This window comes from Sphaeramia orbicularis, chromosome 14, assembly GCF_902148855.1.
Source record: "Sphaeramia orbicularis chromosome 14, fSphaOr1.1, whole genome shotgun sequence".
NCBI lineage: Eukaryota > Metazoa > Chordata > Actinopteri > Kurtiformes > Apogonidae > Sphaeramia > Sphaeramia orbicularis.
Genome location: NC_043970.1, coordinates 19,941,356 through 19,958,244, shown reverse-complemented (window position 1 = coordinate 19,958,244; position 16,889 = coordinate 19,941,356). Strand labels below are relative to the sequence as shown.

Sequence of the window (16,889 nt, the reverse complement as noted above, 5' to 3'; positions counted from 1 at the left end):
CTGAAATCCATTTCAGACGCTCATTTTTGCCGTTTACTCAGATTTCACTGTCAGATATAACAAGCAATTCCCCCCTTTTCTCCTCCTTTAATATATCTAAAAAACTACGCTCAGCAGCGAGTATTTTCACTTCTACCATATCTGAATTACACCTTGCATCAAATATATTATATGGCACAATATTTAACTCTATTTTTTACAGAATAATGTCAGATAAGACACTATTAGAGCTTTGTGATGCCGTCAGCAGCTGTAATTTATTTTATAAAGGACTGGAATTAGCTTTTCTGCAGTTCCCGTTTGGAGTAGAACCAAACCAGGCAAGAAACACAAGAACCCAGTCAGTTACAGAACCAATACACCAACAGTTGGACAGAATATGTAAACCACTTTATTATGAGGTCAAACTGAATGTGAATGCATCCAAAATTTCAGCAATAAGTCATCTGCAGCATTAAAGAAACTTTGTTCACACATCTACAGAATGTTGTGATCAAGTCATGTTGGAAAAAGAACAAACAGAGAACAAATTCATTTGTTTGAAAGCATCTAAAGATGATTGAGTAGACATGAAACATTACTGGCACTGATTAATAAGAAATATGGTCAAGTTTTCCTCAATCCAGATTTTGTACGTAGGACACATGCTAATTATACACAGCCAAAAAACAAGCCCCTCAGACAATATTTCATTGAACTTTTAGCCGATCAATGCTTATGCAAAGACACAATAAGTCACAGCATTTATTTGCATCCAGATTTGCTTTCATTTTTTGCCACCGTTTTGAGCTCTGACAGTTGTAGAGCAGCACAATATATTGTTTGAGCACTGTCATCATGATGTATGCGTGTGCAATAGTCACAACGCAGGTCCTGCAATGTAGGAGGCAAATGATCTCAAACGTGTTCTCATCTAATTTCAAGGGTACCTGACACAGACTGCATGCAGCGATCCACCAATCACAATTGTTCTTAATCTGCTTGGAATGAGTCGCTGGTAACATTATTGAAAAATGAGCAATGAACAAGAGAAAATCAACGTAAATTCAGGCTTGGTACCAAAAAGAAAAGCAACGTCAGTTATCTGGAATTATTTCGGCTACAAGAAGGATGAAATTGAAACACGTGTTCTGTGTTGACAGTGCCTTCCACCTGTTGACCATTTATGTCGGCACCAAACAGCTATTATATCCTCCTGAGTAGTTTTTCATATCGCACTATATACTGACAGTCAATAGAAACTTTGAGGTAGAAATGTCTGCATAGTTCTACTTGTAGGGGGGTTGTAATTATTCATTGTGGATTTATTGATGACTTAGTGCTCGGGTAGTTGAGATAATGATGAGTTGCCGTGTTGTCACGGTTCATTGCACATGGGTTGGTCTCTTTGCAAAAGTGGACCAAATACACATTGAGCAATACTCAGTGGGTATCTGCACAAGTTGAGGATTGGTTTTGAAGGCCTATATAAAGGCCCAAAAAAGGCCACCATTGTTAGTCCAGTGAACGGCATCATGCCACGTCTATAACGTCAACAACGTCTCCGGGCACTGGGTATGGTGGAGGCCGTTTGAGCTCCACTGATATAGCCAGGCCTATGTATGGGCTGTTCCCAACCCACAATCAGAAACCTGGTTGAACGCCACAACACCACAGGCTCTGTTGACCATAGACCGCGTCCAGGGAGAGAGAGAGTGACAACTCCTGACCAGGACCGCTACTGTTGTGACTTTGTGTTTGGCAGGTGCCATTTTCTTTTGTTAAGTTTTTTGTTTTGAAATTATTCTTGAAACTTCATAGTTTTGTTTCTGTATGCCAATGTCCTAAACAAATGATTCATATGAAAAAATTCCAGTTTAGGGTTTCAAAATAAAAATTATGTTGAAAAATATAGTCTCAAAGTTTTCAGTGTATATCACAGGGTTAAAAAAAAAAATCGCAATGTCAGTTTTTTCCAATATCGTGCAGCCCTAGACAATTAGATGCACTACGTTAAGTTTTCTCCACCACATCCCAAAGACCCTCAATGTGGTTCAGGTCTGGACTCTGTGGTGGACAGTCCCTGTGTTTCATGATCCCTGAACCACTTTCAAGTTTGAACCTGATGAATCCTGGACTTGGAACTGGCTGAAGCTCAAACACATGAACCTTTCTATCCATTTACTTAGTCAAATCCATTTTTTTTTATGGTTGGTCTGTGTATGTCACAATGCTGTATATCACACAAACCATTTAATTTTAAATCAATCAAATGATGTTTGAGGCTGGGACTATGAGACTACTTCAGTACTGTTCTTTAAAACCTTAAAACGTGTCACCATTTTTGATGCAAGTTCAAATTTTGGTGAGTTTAAGGTGGATGATTACCTTGACAGATCCAATAGGGCGTATGTGCTTGAGCCCCAGTTAAGACCTAATCTCAAAAATGAATATGTTATTTATAAATGCTTTTAAGAGTACATGGAACAGAGTTTATTAGTTCTATTCATAGCTGTTAGGTGGACGTGGACTGAACTGTCTCAGGGTGGCCTCATCACACCCTTTACTTAGTGACGGAAAAGCAGAAGCTGGAATGTAGATGATCTTTCAGTTCTCAGTAGGAGTCTCACATAACCACATCAAGCTCCACATTATATTAGTACTGTGTCAACACCATAGTTACCATCCAGTATCGTTTTAGAATAGGGGCAAAAGTTATCTGGGTTGTTCTTGAGTGCAGTGGATTAGTGCATGTGCAATAAAGTGTCGGGAGAAAATTATTTTGCTAGGAACATGCGCCCACGAGGAAGTTTGACATGGTATTAAACTGAGCAAATACCAGCAAAAGAAAATATTGCATACAATTACGTGTGTCAAAATGCACCAGGCTATGGTTGTAGCTCAGAGGCTGTTGTACTATGAAGCGATAACACCCACAAAAGTAGACAGAAGGAGAATGACAATCCTGTTCAACAGAAATACTCACTGTTATTTCTGCAGAGACAAACTAACTCACCTAATGCACACAGATGCAAGAAGTGAAGCAGTAAAATAACAGCACAAAAACCTAGAAATAATAACAACCCCAAATTTTTGTCTTTATTTTAGTGCAAAAAAAAATTATCAATTCGGCCTCCAGGATAAATTTGCAGAGTGAAAAAACATAACACTATCAAGGGTATTCAGAGGACACATACAGCCCAATCTGATCTCCTGAGGGCCGGACCAGTAAAGTAACAGCATAAAGACCTATAAATAACAACTCCAAATTTTTCCTTTTTTTTTTTTTTTTTTAGTAGAAGAAAGTATGATTGTAAAATTACATCATGAAAATATTTACATTTACAAACTATCGTTTCACAAAAAAAAAAAAAAAAGTGCATAACCTGACCAACCATGACCAACCTGAAATTATATCTATTATATATCACAATACCATGCCTCAGTTTATCATTTACACATGTGCATTATAACTCCCAGATCATAGTGGATTTACAAATGCACAAAATATTTGGTAATCTAATTTTTCTTGAGAAATTTCAGGTTGTTCATAGGCTATAGCAATTTTTCAGGAAAACTTTGGAGTTGTCATTATTTACAAGTCTTTATGCTGTTACTGCACTGGGCCCTCAGGAGATCAAATTAGGCTGTAAGTGTCCTCTGAAAACCATATCCACCATTATCTAATATAAGACTATTATACAGCGTTTTAAAGTTGAGTAAGTTGTATCTTTGTGAAATAAAGATATATGCAACTGTTAACTCCCATGCCCACCCTTAATATCAGACTACTATACAGCGTCCCACTTCACTTCATACTGCCATGCAGGATTTAACGGGGCTCATAAATTCACAAGTTAATGTCTTCATGAAAATAATTTTGAAAAGGTTATTTAGATTTTGGGTATTATAAGAATTTGTGTTCATGTACAGTATATATCCTCTGTATATCAATGTTCTTATTTCATATATCGGCTGATATATCGGTCACTGGCCAATATATTGGATATCGACTTTTTTTTTAGCCCTAAATATCAGTATCGGCATCAGCCCCAAAAATCCCATATTGGTCGGGCTCTAATTGACAGTATAATTTTTTTCACTTTGCAAATTCATCCTGTAGGCCAAACTGGACCCTTTGGTGGACTGGTTTTGGCCCGTGGCCCGTGTTTGACACCCCTTGTCTAAGCAATTTGATCAGTGGTGTAAAAGTAGTCCAGTACCCAACCCTGTTCAGACCAACCTTTTCCATAATTATCTTTCGCACTTTTACCTCATCTGACTAGAGCACAAGATTTTAACATTAGATTTCATTAAAGCTTAGAGACAGAACGTGTCATTGTGTGTAAGAACAAGTGACAGTTACCAGCGGAACAGGGCCTGGCCTGTCTGATTAATATGTATGAGTACAGTACGTGAATACACACACACACACACACACACACACAGTCAGCCATTATTATTAAGAGGCCTGACCTTGGTGACTCTGAAGTGTGTCTTTTTGCTCTGAGAGACGCTGTGACAGCCACGCTAACCCCTCGCAAGTCAGACAAGGTTCAATAGAGACTGGGGGCCAAATAGAGGTCACTGTAATGACTCTAATACGTCTTAAGCCCCTCAGGGAAAAAAACATCTCGAGATATCGGACAGTGATTTGCCGGTAGGATGTGTGCAGCAGATTCCCTGTCAGGATGGTGTCTTTAATGTTATGCTTGTCGCTGGAGTGTAATAATGCCGCTCTGGGTTCACATTATTCCTCTAGATCTGTAGCGGCGATAAAGGAGCGAGCTGTTTGAGCAGAAAAAAACATCCCGTTCCATTGTCGTGGCTGCCCTTGTGTAAAAAAAACAACAAAAAAAACAAGCACGTGTGAAGGAAGGCTTCGTCCGTGACCCTTCACTGCAGATGTTGGAGATGGGGCTGTAATGAGAGGTGACAGGCAGGCAAACAAACACTCCTGGAGCAGCTGTATATGACCTACATTTGAGGAGGGGGAGAGTGACAGAGGTGGGGGTGGACCTGAGGCCGATGCAGCCGCTGTTAGTGATGGAGTAACAGTTTTCTTCTGGGAGAGCATATGAGATAATGAGGTGGGTTGTTCTGCTGTTGTTGCCATAGAAAAGAAATGCTGCTGTGAAAAAAAAAAAAAAACTCACTGGCTTAAGAAGCATGTGGGCTAAAGCTGACGTTTGCCTGTATAATATTTCTCAAAAAGCCCCCTTCTGAAAACAGGGAAGAGATCCAAGCACTCCAGGACGGAAATGTAAAAAGCCTTTATTCTCTGTGCAAAATCATTTAGAAAACCAACGTGTTTGGACCTGGTCTTGTCAGGGCTACAAATAAACACAACCCAGGTGTAGCATTAATTATGTAATGAGAAAATTGGAGGCAATCATGACTAAGAACAGGGGTGTCAAACTCATTTTAGTTCAGGGACCATATCCAGCCTAATATGATATAAAGTGGGCCGGACCAGTAAAGTAATATAAACAATAGGATAAGAACTTTTGAGTGAAGAAATTCCGTAAAATAAAAAATACACTTAAATATGCTTAAATATCCTAAAATACACACAAAAATACACCTAATTATGCTCAAAAATCCTACAATACACGCAAAAATACACTTAAATATGCTTAAATATCCTACAATACATGCAAAAATACACTTAAAATTCCGTAATTAAAATGTTTACATCTACGAATTGTACTTGAACATAACATGAACAAATATGAACAACCTGAAAATTCTTTAGTAAAATAAGTGCAATGTTAACAGTATTACACCTTAGTTTATCATTTATACACGTGAATCTCAACTTAGAGATCACAGTGGATCTACAAATACACCAAACATTAAATAACAGGGAGACTATTATTAAAATTCCACATCTCTTAAGACATTTCAGATATTCACTTTTTTTTTTTTTGTAAAAGACTAGTCTGTAAATGGGAACATTTTTGTGTAATTTTACATTTTTTACCCTAAAACAAGGAGACAAATTTGCAGTTTTCATTATTTATAGTTTATTATGATAGTATTTTACTGTTCTGATCCACTTTAGAGTTAATTGACCTAAAATTATTTTACCATCCTTGATTGTTAATATTTTCAGTGTAATATTTGTATTTCACAAATTCATCCCACGGGCCGGATTGAACCCTTTGGCGGGCCGGATTTGGGCCCCTGGGCCGCATGTTTGACACTCCTGTAGTTGGATAAATAAAGACACATCCATACCGCCATAATAAGTGTCCAAAACTGTCAAAATCATTATCACTAACTTCATCACAGATATTACCATCACAATAAAAAACACATCTTTATCTTTATTAATATGAGGGGTATCTCAAAGCACCCACCCAATCTACAACACCTCCCTCTGGTTTTTGCTTTCTGCCAAAGGTTTAATTCCCTTCATACACAGAAAAGAATCATCAGCATCATAAAACTCACTTAAGTGTTGAGCCTTTTGACTTAACTGGCCTCCGTTCAGTGCTTCATACCAGAAATTTAGAGAAAAAAAAAAACCAACATGACGTCCAGGGATTTTTTACTTTCATTTTATGCAAAACTACACATTATTTACCAAAAAGCAAAGTGCTGATTTTAAATATGCGCATAATAAAGCTCAAGATGTCAATAAAACAACTATATCATTGGTTCTGAAACAATAAAATTCACTGGAGCTGCATCTGACACAGAATTAAAACTCAACTCAGATTTTGCTCTTTGTTCTTTTTTTTTTTCAGATCGACTATGTGGCAATCAGAAAATCCACTGGCAGTAAAGTTTTAACCACATTAACTGTCAAATTCATGGGAACATATTTCTGAGCCCAGAAGGAAGGACTTGACAGCTGGCCTCGGATCAGTGCTTCATACCAGACGTTTAGAGAACATGTGAAGTCCAGGGAAACAGGCAGGAGTGCACCACATTTATTGTATAACTGCACATAATGTACCTAAAACAGAGGTGTGGGTGCAGGATATAAACTGTGGATGTCATAAAGATTACTAAGTCACTGTTTCTGAAACAACAGAATTCATTAGGGTTTCGTCTAACACAAAATATAGTTGGTTCTAATGATGCTGAGAAGCTGCGGTCTGGTCTGGTTGATATTTGATGTGCTGAGCAGAGAAACTAAAATGAGATCCATGTGTTTTTTAATTTAACTGGCAGGCAGATAAGCAGATGAAAGTTTATAAAGGTTTAAAAAATAGCAGGTGACAGAAAATATAGCGACCCATTGTGAAGAATAAACATGGACCACAACAAAGACCACCCTCGGCTCTGGAACAACAGAGATTTCAGTCATAACTTTAAACTGCAGAACAAACTTTATCATTACTTTTAAGTGTAGAATAATTAAAGTAATCTGAGAGAAAACAAGAACTTTACCTCCTTTTCTAAACTATTTTTAAGCTGAAGAAAACCTAACACAACAGGAGGTATTGACCACTCAGTTTTTTTTCTTTTTAAGCGGGTAGGCAGTACATACATGATTGACAGCTGTAACAACTAATCCCTGCTCAGATTCAGTCAGATGATGTATTTAATCTGATCTGTTTTGGATTGAGAAGAAAGGGCGTCAGAAGAAAAGGCTGGACTTTTAAATTCTGCTGTTTTTGGCCTGATTTCAACTTCTGCAGCTTTAAAACCCAGAAGTTAGAAGGTCCAGGAGGTTCTACTTTCACCTCAGCCTAGTCGGTTGTGAAAGTATGTTAACTCTGTAACGGTTGATGGTAAATATCAGGTTTCTCAACTGGAATGGCTGACTTTAAGGGAAAAGACAAGCTAAAATGATAAAAACTAACCCTAAAATGAATCACTTAGATTTTTTTATGGTTAGTTTGTTCATAATCAACCCTTTTAACATTGCCATTATAACAGACTGCCTAGGTGTCTTCATGTTTTCTATGCAACATAAGAGCCAGAAAATGTCTTTTTTGCCAGTTCTTTTGCATCTTTGTTTTCAGGAAGAACTTAACTTTCAAAATCTGGCCATTAATTATCATTATTATAAATAATAAATGCTTAAAACAGTGTGTTTTAGTAAAAAAGAAAAAAAGGGACTTAAATTTTGTAGCATATTTATCATTAGAAACAACTGTAACTGTCCATAAAGAAACTTTTTGTGATTGCAGAAATAGACTTTCAACTATTTTACATCTGCTCAAATATGCTTTTTGCTCTTGGACATTCAGTATCCATATTATGGCTTCAGATTTTTCATTTCCAGGCATGTTGTAGTCTGTGTGGAAGTGTCTGAAACAGTTCCTTTCTACTTAAGAGTTCCACATTGCACCCATAAAGTCTTATATAGCGTTGGAAAGCTTGAATTGAAAGCTGTTTGAATTTTGTGGATAGCACAAACGGTTCAGTAGTTACAGTAATTTGAACGCTGTAAAGTGCAAAAAGCAGCGCCAGAGAGACTGCAGTTGTGAAAGGGTTAAAATGCATCATCAATGCAATGTGCCATAACCTCGTGTATTTAGAAGTGTAACGAATCGTCGATACACACCCTGTTGTTTACGTCATCAGCGTTGGTCTGGATTCAGGTCTCGTGCTCTGGACCTTGAGGGTGTAGTCTTAGCATTTCAACCCCCATTCATTATAAAGGCTTGCAATGTCCTGATGAACAGATGGACACGTTTACTTCATGTCCCTTTAGTCCTGCTCTTAAAGGGTCACTTCACTAAGATTCAGATGTTTTGCTTTATTCAACCCTTGTGAATCAATGCAACATCTGCTCTATAACAACATTTTCCCAGTATTTTGTTTGTGACTTTATTTGTATTTCTACTTTAAATTGCAAAAAACTTTATGCAAATAGTGTTTTTCTTGCTGTGAATTAACGTCGAGGTCTGAAATTAGAGGCGAGTGATTAAAGTGAATCTCAGATGAGGAGCTGCAGGTTAACGCCCACTGTGTGAGGAAGACGAGACTCCGCATCTGTTCCTTTGAAAGACAGAGCAATGAAAATAGAATCATGTCATGTTATTTATAAGGTTTAACCTCTTTTTGCAGGAGCTAAAAAAAAACAGTTTTGTGGAGCCCGAACTGACTCGTCCGGCAGGAAACAGGGATCGATGTGACAGTTCTACTGAAAGCACAGAGTGGACAAAGCGGCAGAAACCTCCCAGAAAAACAGCTGATGTCAACATGTTAGCAGAGGCCGCTGATGGGAAAGACAGCTCCAGTAAAGACACAGACAGTGGACAGTAAAACGCTCCTGTCTCACAGTAAAAACGGTCCAATAATCATCTGAGAGTACACTTTGATCTGCTGCTTTTAAGCTTTCTGAGAGAAAACCTGTCGCTGGTATCAGCACCTACATCTTCAGATCAAAGCCATGTGTTCATGTCAGACTTAACCTCTTAGGATGCCTTACATGAAGCACTGATCCCAGAGCAGAATCTGACAGTTGCAGAACACATTGTACAATCCTTCGTTTAAAGCCGACACGTTGAAGGTGGATCTGTAGTGGGTTCGGGGACTGTAAATGAGTCCCACTGTACATACCTCACTGCATAGATCAGATTTATAGATGTGCGTCAGATTTCAGATGCCTGCACAGAACGTGATCGGACATGTTTTATGTTCCCACAGTAACTGTTTGTTCTCTATCAAGCACCGACAACATCTATAAGACTACGCAATAAAATCCTTTCAGCATCGTCATTGAAATGTGTGACAGTAATAACAACACAGGACGTGCAATGTCAAGTAAGGAACTCACATCATTAGGGTTCCCACACAACACGAGTAATTTTTACGATCTTCCGTAACCCTTAACCCTTTATCGGCAAGTAACTATTTTTGGTCATTTCTGCATACATTACAAAACAGTGACAGCAGCAGTTACAGTGAGGACTAGGGCTGCACGATTCTGGCAAAAATGTGAATCACAATTCTTTAGCTTAGAATTGCGATCACTATTCTCTGGCACGATTTTTTTCACAAAATGTTTGTTGCACCACTGTCAAGGAAAATGGGTTCTTTTACCTCTGATTTGCATCTTTCAAATCACTCTGCAAGTAGTCCGCTCACTTATGCAGTGTTTGCTGTGGAATTGATCTGTTGGTGTGGCTGTGTGTAATGGGGGGGCGTGCACATTCTGGCAGGGGGCATGCGTTTCAGTCGGTGTGTGGGGTGGGCTTGGCCACACACGCACAGTTCGGCCGAGAGGGGTTGCACGCACGTGAGTTTTGGCCAGTTACCCGTGTGTGTGCGTCGGTTTCCGTTCTACTTATACAATGAGGGTAGGGGGTGGTGCGGTCCATGCTCCTGCAGAAGTGAAAATGAAACTTTATGTTCATTTCCCTTTTCCCTACCCTCCTGTCCAGGCCTATTATATATTATACATATGTATAATACACAAGGGTGATGATTTTTTTTGTATGAAATGTTTGGTGTGGTGGCATGGATAAGCCTTACCAGCGGAAACGCTGCACTTATGGTCCTGGTTACTAAGCGACATCAGCTGATCTGTTTGCAGTGCAAAAAAACTTCCTAGCCGGCACAATGGAATATTTTTAATGTACAATTTTTAGAGAGGGAGAGACTTTTGATTCTTGGTTAAAGGCCGACTTACCCTCACTGACAGAAAAAAAGAAAAGGAGAATAAGAACAACAGCGCAGAAGTCAGAGAAGTGAAAGTGAAAACACACTTGGATCTGGACGACAGAAAAGACCGACATGAGATTAACACCGCAGAATGTGAACCTTAATTGGGCAGGAGTTCAGGTGGGTGACTCTGTCACTACCACTGGGGTTTTCATCTATTTCACTCTCTTTACTGCAGATGTTCCTCTGCTGTAATTCACTCTTTCTTCACTCAACTACAGCCGACAGCAGCAGGCTCATGTGTTGTAAAGACGGTTTACCGGTGGTTGAAGGAGGAGGCGGCGGTGGTTCTGCGTTTCTGGGCATTTGTTTGTAATGCAGCTCGTAAAATGAAATGCTTAAATATCATCTGTGTTTAGAAATGAGATTGCATATATGTGCGAATCAAGATCGCGATCTTTTAACGATTAATTGTGCAGCCCTAGTGAGGACAGTGAGTCGACAATCTCATGTCTAATGTGGTCTCCAGGGTCTGTAAGGTCCACCTCTGCATGAACAGTGAGTGTACCTGCTTTGTTAGGTACCATGAAGTAATGGTACTAATGTAAGGAATGACGTTCAAAGGGAGAATGTGTATAGAGGATGGAGAGAGTCACCAAATCGGTGGTCCAAGACAGACATTTGCGATGCGACTGCACCAGTAGCTTTATTGTGCATCGCATACAACTATTAATGTGTCTTTCTAAAGGGTGAAGTACAACCCGAAATTGATGGCAAAGCTGTTTTTATTGGGTTGACAAATGGTATATATCATATGTGAATTCATGTTTCATTCTGGTCTTTAAATATCTGTATCTGATCAGTAAACATCTCTATATGTGTGCCTTTTTTATAACTATTTTATATTACTGTTTTTATTTTTATATTCTTCATATTTTATTTCTTTTACTGTCACTTTTTGTCACCCTTGTTGTTGAGATGCTTAAATTTCCCCACTTGTGATTTGGAAATGTACCCCCATTGGCATCTGATAAAAAAAAGTATGTTTTTCACTAGAATTTAATAACATTATTCCTCAGTTCTGATGATAAAAGGCAGTTCCCCACTCACAGATAACTGCTGAAAAATATTAAAAAAATGTTCCTCACAGTAGCTGTCATCATGTCATCCATCAATCTTTCCAGATATTGCTCTTCTGACAGGTTTGTTTGCTCTTTCAATGAATATCCATGTTATTTTGTGACATTAACCTCCTGAATTTCCACCTATAACTCTTGCAAAACTTTATTAATATGTAAAATGCATAAAATGTGGCAGATATTTTTTTCTTTACAAATTCACAAATATTATTACAAATTACTTGAGGTACAAATGCAAATGGGGCTTTACCTGTAAATAGACATATCAAGATGAAAACAATATAAAAGACACAAGACGACCTGACTTAAAAGTGCAACCAAACGTAAGTGATATTAATATTTAACAAGATAAAATTATATAAAATACACAACACAGCAATGTCAATGATGCAACATCTGTGATGATCATGACGGTGGGATCATGTAGCCATAAACAGACCCTTAAATGAGTGTAAACAAAGAAAACAACAATAATCACACATAACTGCACCAAGGTTATTATCGTTAATGAAAACTAAGGAAATGACAAAAACTAGATTTGAAAAAACATTTTCGTTAATTGAAATAAATAAAAACTACAATTTAAAGAAAAAAATGATAACTAACTGAAACTGTTTTGTGTGCTTACAAAACTAACTAAAACATAAAAACTATGGATAAAATTCCCTTCGTTTTCGTCTTTGTCCATGTCGGATTGATATGAAATTGATTTATTTTGCTCGGGCAATTTTAGCTAGCGGCACCATATGACACTTCACGGTTCATCACTTCTCGTCACTTGTCATTTAGACTCAGCTACTTGTCCCCATTCTACCTCGAAACATGGAGACTAAAGTTGGGAAAAAGCAGCAGAGTCCTGTATGTGAATACGACAGCGAGGAAGATAAAAAATATGAAAAAAAAACCTGAAACTACACTAAACTGAACTAGAACTAAGCATTCAGAAAAAATGAAAACTAATAAAAACTAGCAAACCTGCTCTAAAAACTAATTAAAACTAAATGAATTAGAGAAAAAAAAGTCAAAACTAAATAAAACTAAACTATAAAGAAAAATCCAAAACTATTATAACCTTGAACTGCACTTAATTCCATTTAACACATTCAGACTAGTTCTATTTTGTCTTCTTATTCCTAAGGACATCCCTCTGCCTTCTTCTTCATTGGTGGTTCCAAAAGGTGAAAAGCCACAAACACTCATAACAGGATTAAAGATTTATGAAAAAAAAAAAGAAAAGTAAGACATTTCCTCAGGATGACATTAAAAGGTCAAACAATATCTTTTCCCATTCATTATGCATCACCCCCTGTTTTGCCTCAGATCACAGGGGCATTACTGCTCCATCCATAACCTCCAGGTCCTGGTTGAATGAGTTAACATGGAGCTGAGGTCTGGATGATAGAAAACACATCTGAAGTAAACACTAGTCCACATCTTCCTAACTGTGCATACACTTCTGACACAGCAGTGGCTCATTAATTACATAGACTTTGAGTTTCAGAATGAAGTTAAATGGTTTTACTCAAAAGTGTAAATCATACTAGAGTTTACAAGTCTGACCAGCTCACAGTTACTGTGATTCACCGTCTGAAGTTATTATTTCATCAGATATTATTTCTTCAGTGACAAAACAACACATTAAACAAACTCTGTAAGTTCAAGGAAATGAATTTAACAATTTCAGTGCAGACACACAATAAAAATAGACTCACTGGCCACGTGACATTAATGCCACAAACAATCCATAATTCAACTCTCAGTCTAAAATACTGTCATAAGTCGGGTGTTAAAGACATTTAAAATTAATGTTAAGTGAATGGGAAAGTTTGCACAGAAATTACTATTATTTACTAATGATATGATCTGTACAATACCTCTGAAAAGCAGAAGAAAAGTGATAAAAACTAATGCACTTTAATATGATGAAAACTGATGATTGCAAATCAATGCTGGTCATTTTTATAATAAATGTCAAATTATTATTTCTTTACATTTAAAGGCTGATTTTTGTTTTCACTGGAAGTTGGGGATATTGTCTTTAAATTACACTTATAATCTGGATTCAATCATCAGTAAAGTGCAGATCATCAGATCCAATGAAAACACAATGAATGAAAAAAGCTGTGGTGGCACGGTGGTTAGCCGGGCCTTTCAGTTCCAGTACCAGAGGGAACCACAGTTCCATCTGTGTTGCCATGGTAATGCTACACTATGCTTGTAGCAATATACACATGCTATACATCCACATAACCAGAAGAACGTCAGCTAAAAGCTCAACAAAACCAACTGTCGGACAACAGAACACAATCCAAACAACAAGCACTTAAAAGGGTGAATATCAAAAACAAGCCAACAGTCTGAGACCAGCGTATGCCATGAATAATTTAATAAAACAGACCAATGAGACCAACTTTGCAACGCTAAGCTAACACTAAACAGATCCAACAGTACAAGTATTAGTTCTCCACCACTAAAACTGACTGAACGAGACAAAGAACAGCAAAACTAAAGGCCCCATTATGAAACAATGATTCAAAATGTCATTTGTCCTTTGCTGTTTTCTGATCATAACTTGGTTTTACATGAATTAAGCTTCTCCTATTGGCTAATTAATTGTTTTGTGTTACATCGAAATGATTCCCACTGGAAACAAAAGCCCAGAGTTGAACAGATTAAGGCATATGAAATGATTCATGTTGTCACCTCCTGCAGTGATTAACAGGTAAAAAAAAACAAAACAAAAACTGCACAGCCTGTAAGATGTCAGCTGTCTACACAACACACAATGATGTAACCACAGTAACATCACAAATCCAGCACTGATTTCAACCTCAAATGAAAGGATGGTCGATCGGAGAAATCAGATGTAATCCAAATGATGAAAAAGGGACAGGTGGTAAAGTAATTAAATTAAATTAAATTAAATTAAATTAAATTAAAAAAGAATAAGTACGAATGTGGTGAAAGCACATTAATGATCGTAATAATGATGATCTGCATATAACACAAGGAAAAACTAAATTTCCTATATTATATACTTGTAGAAAGTCTCATAATAGACACATGAAAATTAAGTAGCATGAAGGCAAAGGAATGCAGATTAAAGAACAGTAAATACTGAAAACAATGAATAGACAACTAAATATGCTCATGTATTGTGCTGTACATACTAGGACTTTGTAGGATGTGGCATATTTACATCTAGAGATTGTAGAATATTTTTATTTTAAAAGGGGTCATATTTTGCTGAACCCACTTTTATTAGTCTTTGGTTCATTTATTTGTGTATTTGGACCCTAATAGTTCAAAAAGTTTGAATTTGAACTCTCCAGGTGCTGCAAAGCTATCTTTATATTTATTTTGGCAAAAATTGAGTGGATTTCTACAACCTGTTTTAATTCCTGCTTAATTTGTTACATATATAACTAGCTATGTCACGATATTTGCACATATAAGGTCAAGACTTCTGATGAACATTCCTCCGAGTACGCCATAATTGTTTGTCAGCAGCAGCGGTTGTAGTCCACACTGAAATTATGTCCAAACTTCGAGCTGATTACCTAAAATGTTCAGTTATTGGTTGTATTAACGAAAACGAGTGGCTGAACAGGACAGAAAACACGGTCAGCAACCTGGAGGGGGTGGGGCATGAAGTGGCTCATTTGCATTTAAAGGGCCAACGCTCAAAACAACCTTTCTGGTGTCATTAGTCATAAATAGGGTTGAAGATGGACCTGTGGAGTTGATTTAATGAAGAATTCAGACCCAAACATAGCAGTTACAGTGTATGTAGACCACAAGGAAATGTTTTAAAATGCATAATTCTATTTAAAAAAAGTAAAATATCACTCCTTTAAAGAAGTGTTTTATTATGAGCTGTGAATGGGCAAGCATAGAGCTAGAGCACAGAAAAAGCACCTAGTCTCGAATTCACAGTTTACAGGACAGTCAGATGGATTGAACACATTCTACGTCTGAAACAGTGACAGGATCAAAGTGTGTCTGGATTTAGAGAGTGTGGGTAGGAAGCAGAGCATCTCCTGTTTTACTAACCAGCATTAGAAAAAAACAGCCTTAAAGCCTCTAATAATCCTATAGGCTGCACTGACCACGCATCAACATAGTAAGACAAGAACCTGCAGAAACTCTGAGACAAAAACTGTGGTTTGATTGATAGCCCACTGCAGCATGAAAATGATTAACTGATGGATGACAGTGTCTGGCATTTTGATTTGTCTCAGCAGCATGTGGCAGTTTTCAGCCCATAAATCTAAATGTCATTTATATAGACACTGCTGGTAGAGACTGTAGTCCTGCGCATGAAGCTGTGAAGCTGTTTTCACACGTGTGTTGTATCTAAATCAAGGGTGTCATTTTAGTTCAGATGCTACATACAGCCTAATATGATCTCAAGAGGGCCGGACCAGTCAAATGAGAACAGTAAAAAAAAGGAAAATTGTATTATGGAAATGCTTACGTCGACAAGGTTTCCTTAACAATCTGAACAACATGAACAACTTGAAATGTCTTGAGAAAAATAAGTTCAATTTTAACAATATTATGCATCAGTTTATCATACACATGTGCATTACAACTTACATTACAATTACAAATACACAAAACATTTAGTAACAGGCAGAATATTGTTGAAACTGCATTTACTTGTCTTAAGACATTTCAGGTTGTTCATATTTGTTCTGGTTATTCACATTTTTTTGTGAAAGGACAGTTTCTAAATGTAAACATTTTCATGTAATTTAACTTTTTTACCCAACAACTAAAGAAAATGTGCGGTTTTCATTACTTCTAGGTTATTATGATACTGTTTAACTGGTCTGCCCCACTTGAGATCATATTGGTCTGTATGTGGAACCTGAACTAAAATGATTTTGACACCACTGATTGTTACTATCTTCAGTGTAATTTTTGTATTTCACAGATTCATCCCACGGGCTGGATTGGACCCCTTGGTAGGCCAGTTTTGGCCCACGGGCCTCATGCTTGACACCTGCGATCTAAAAGTTCTCACGTTGTCACTGAGGACAAAGACGCTGCAGGGGTGGAGTTCATCACGGACTCACTGGCTGATTTTCAAGCCTGGGCTGCGTCCATGCCCTGCGTGGCCCCATCTGTAAAACCATGACCTATTTGTGGATAATCAGTCGCAGATCGCTGTCCCGCCACATTAAACTGCATTTCTTC

General features: G+C 37.6%; 1 protein-coding gene across 1 annotated transcript in view; it reads right to left on the bottom strand.

Moving 5' to 3' along the window:
• The window catches only part of vps37d (VPS37D subunit of ESCRT-I), a 68,609-nt gene that overhangs the window by 12,391 nt on the left and 39,329 nt on the right, over positions 1 to 16,889 (bottom strand). The gene's annotated exons all lie outside the window — the stretch shown is intronic.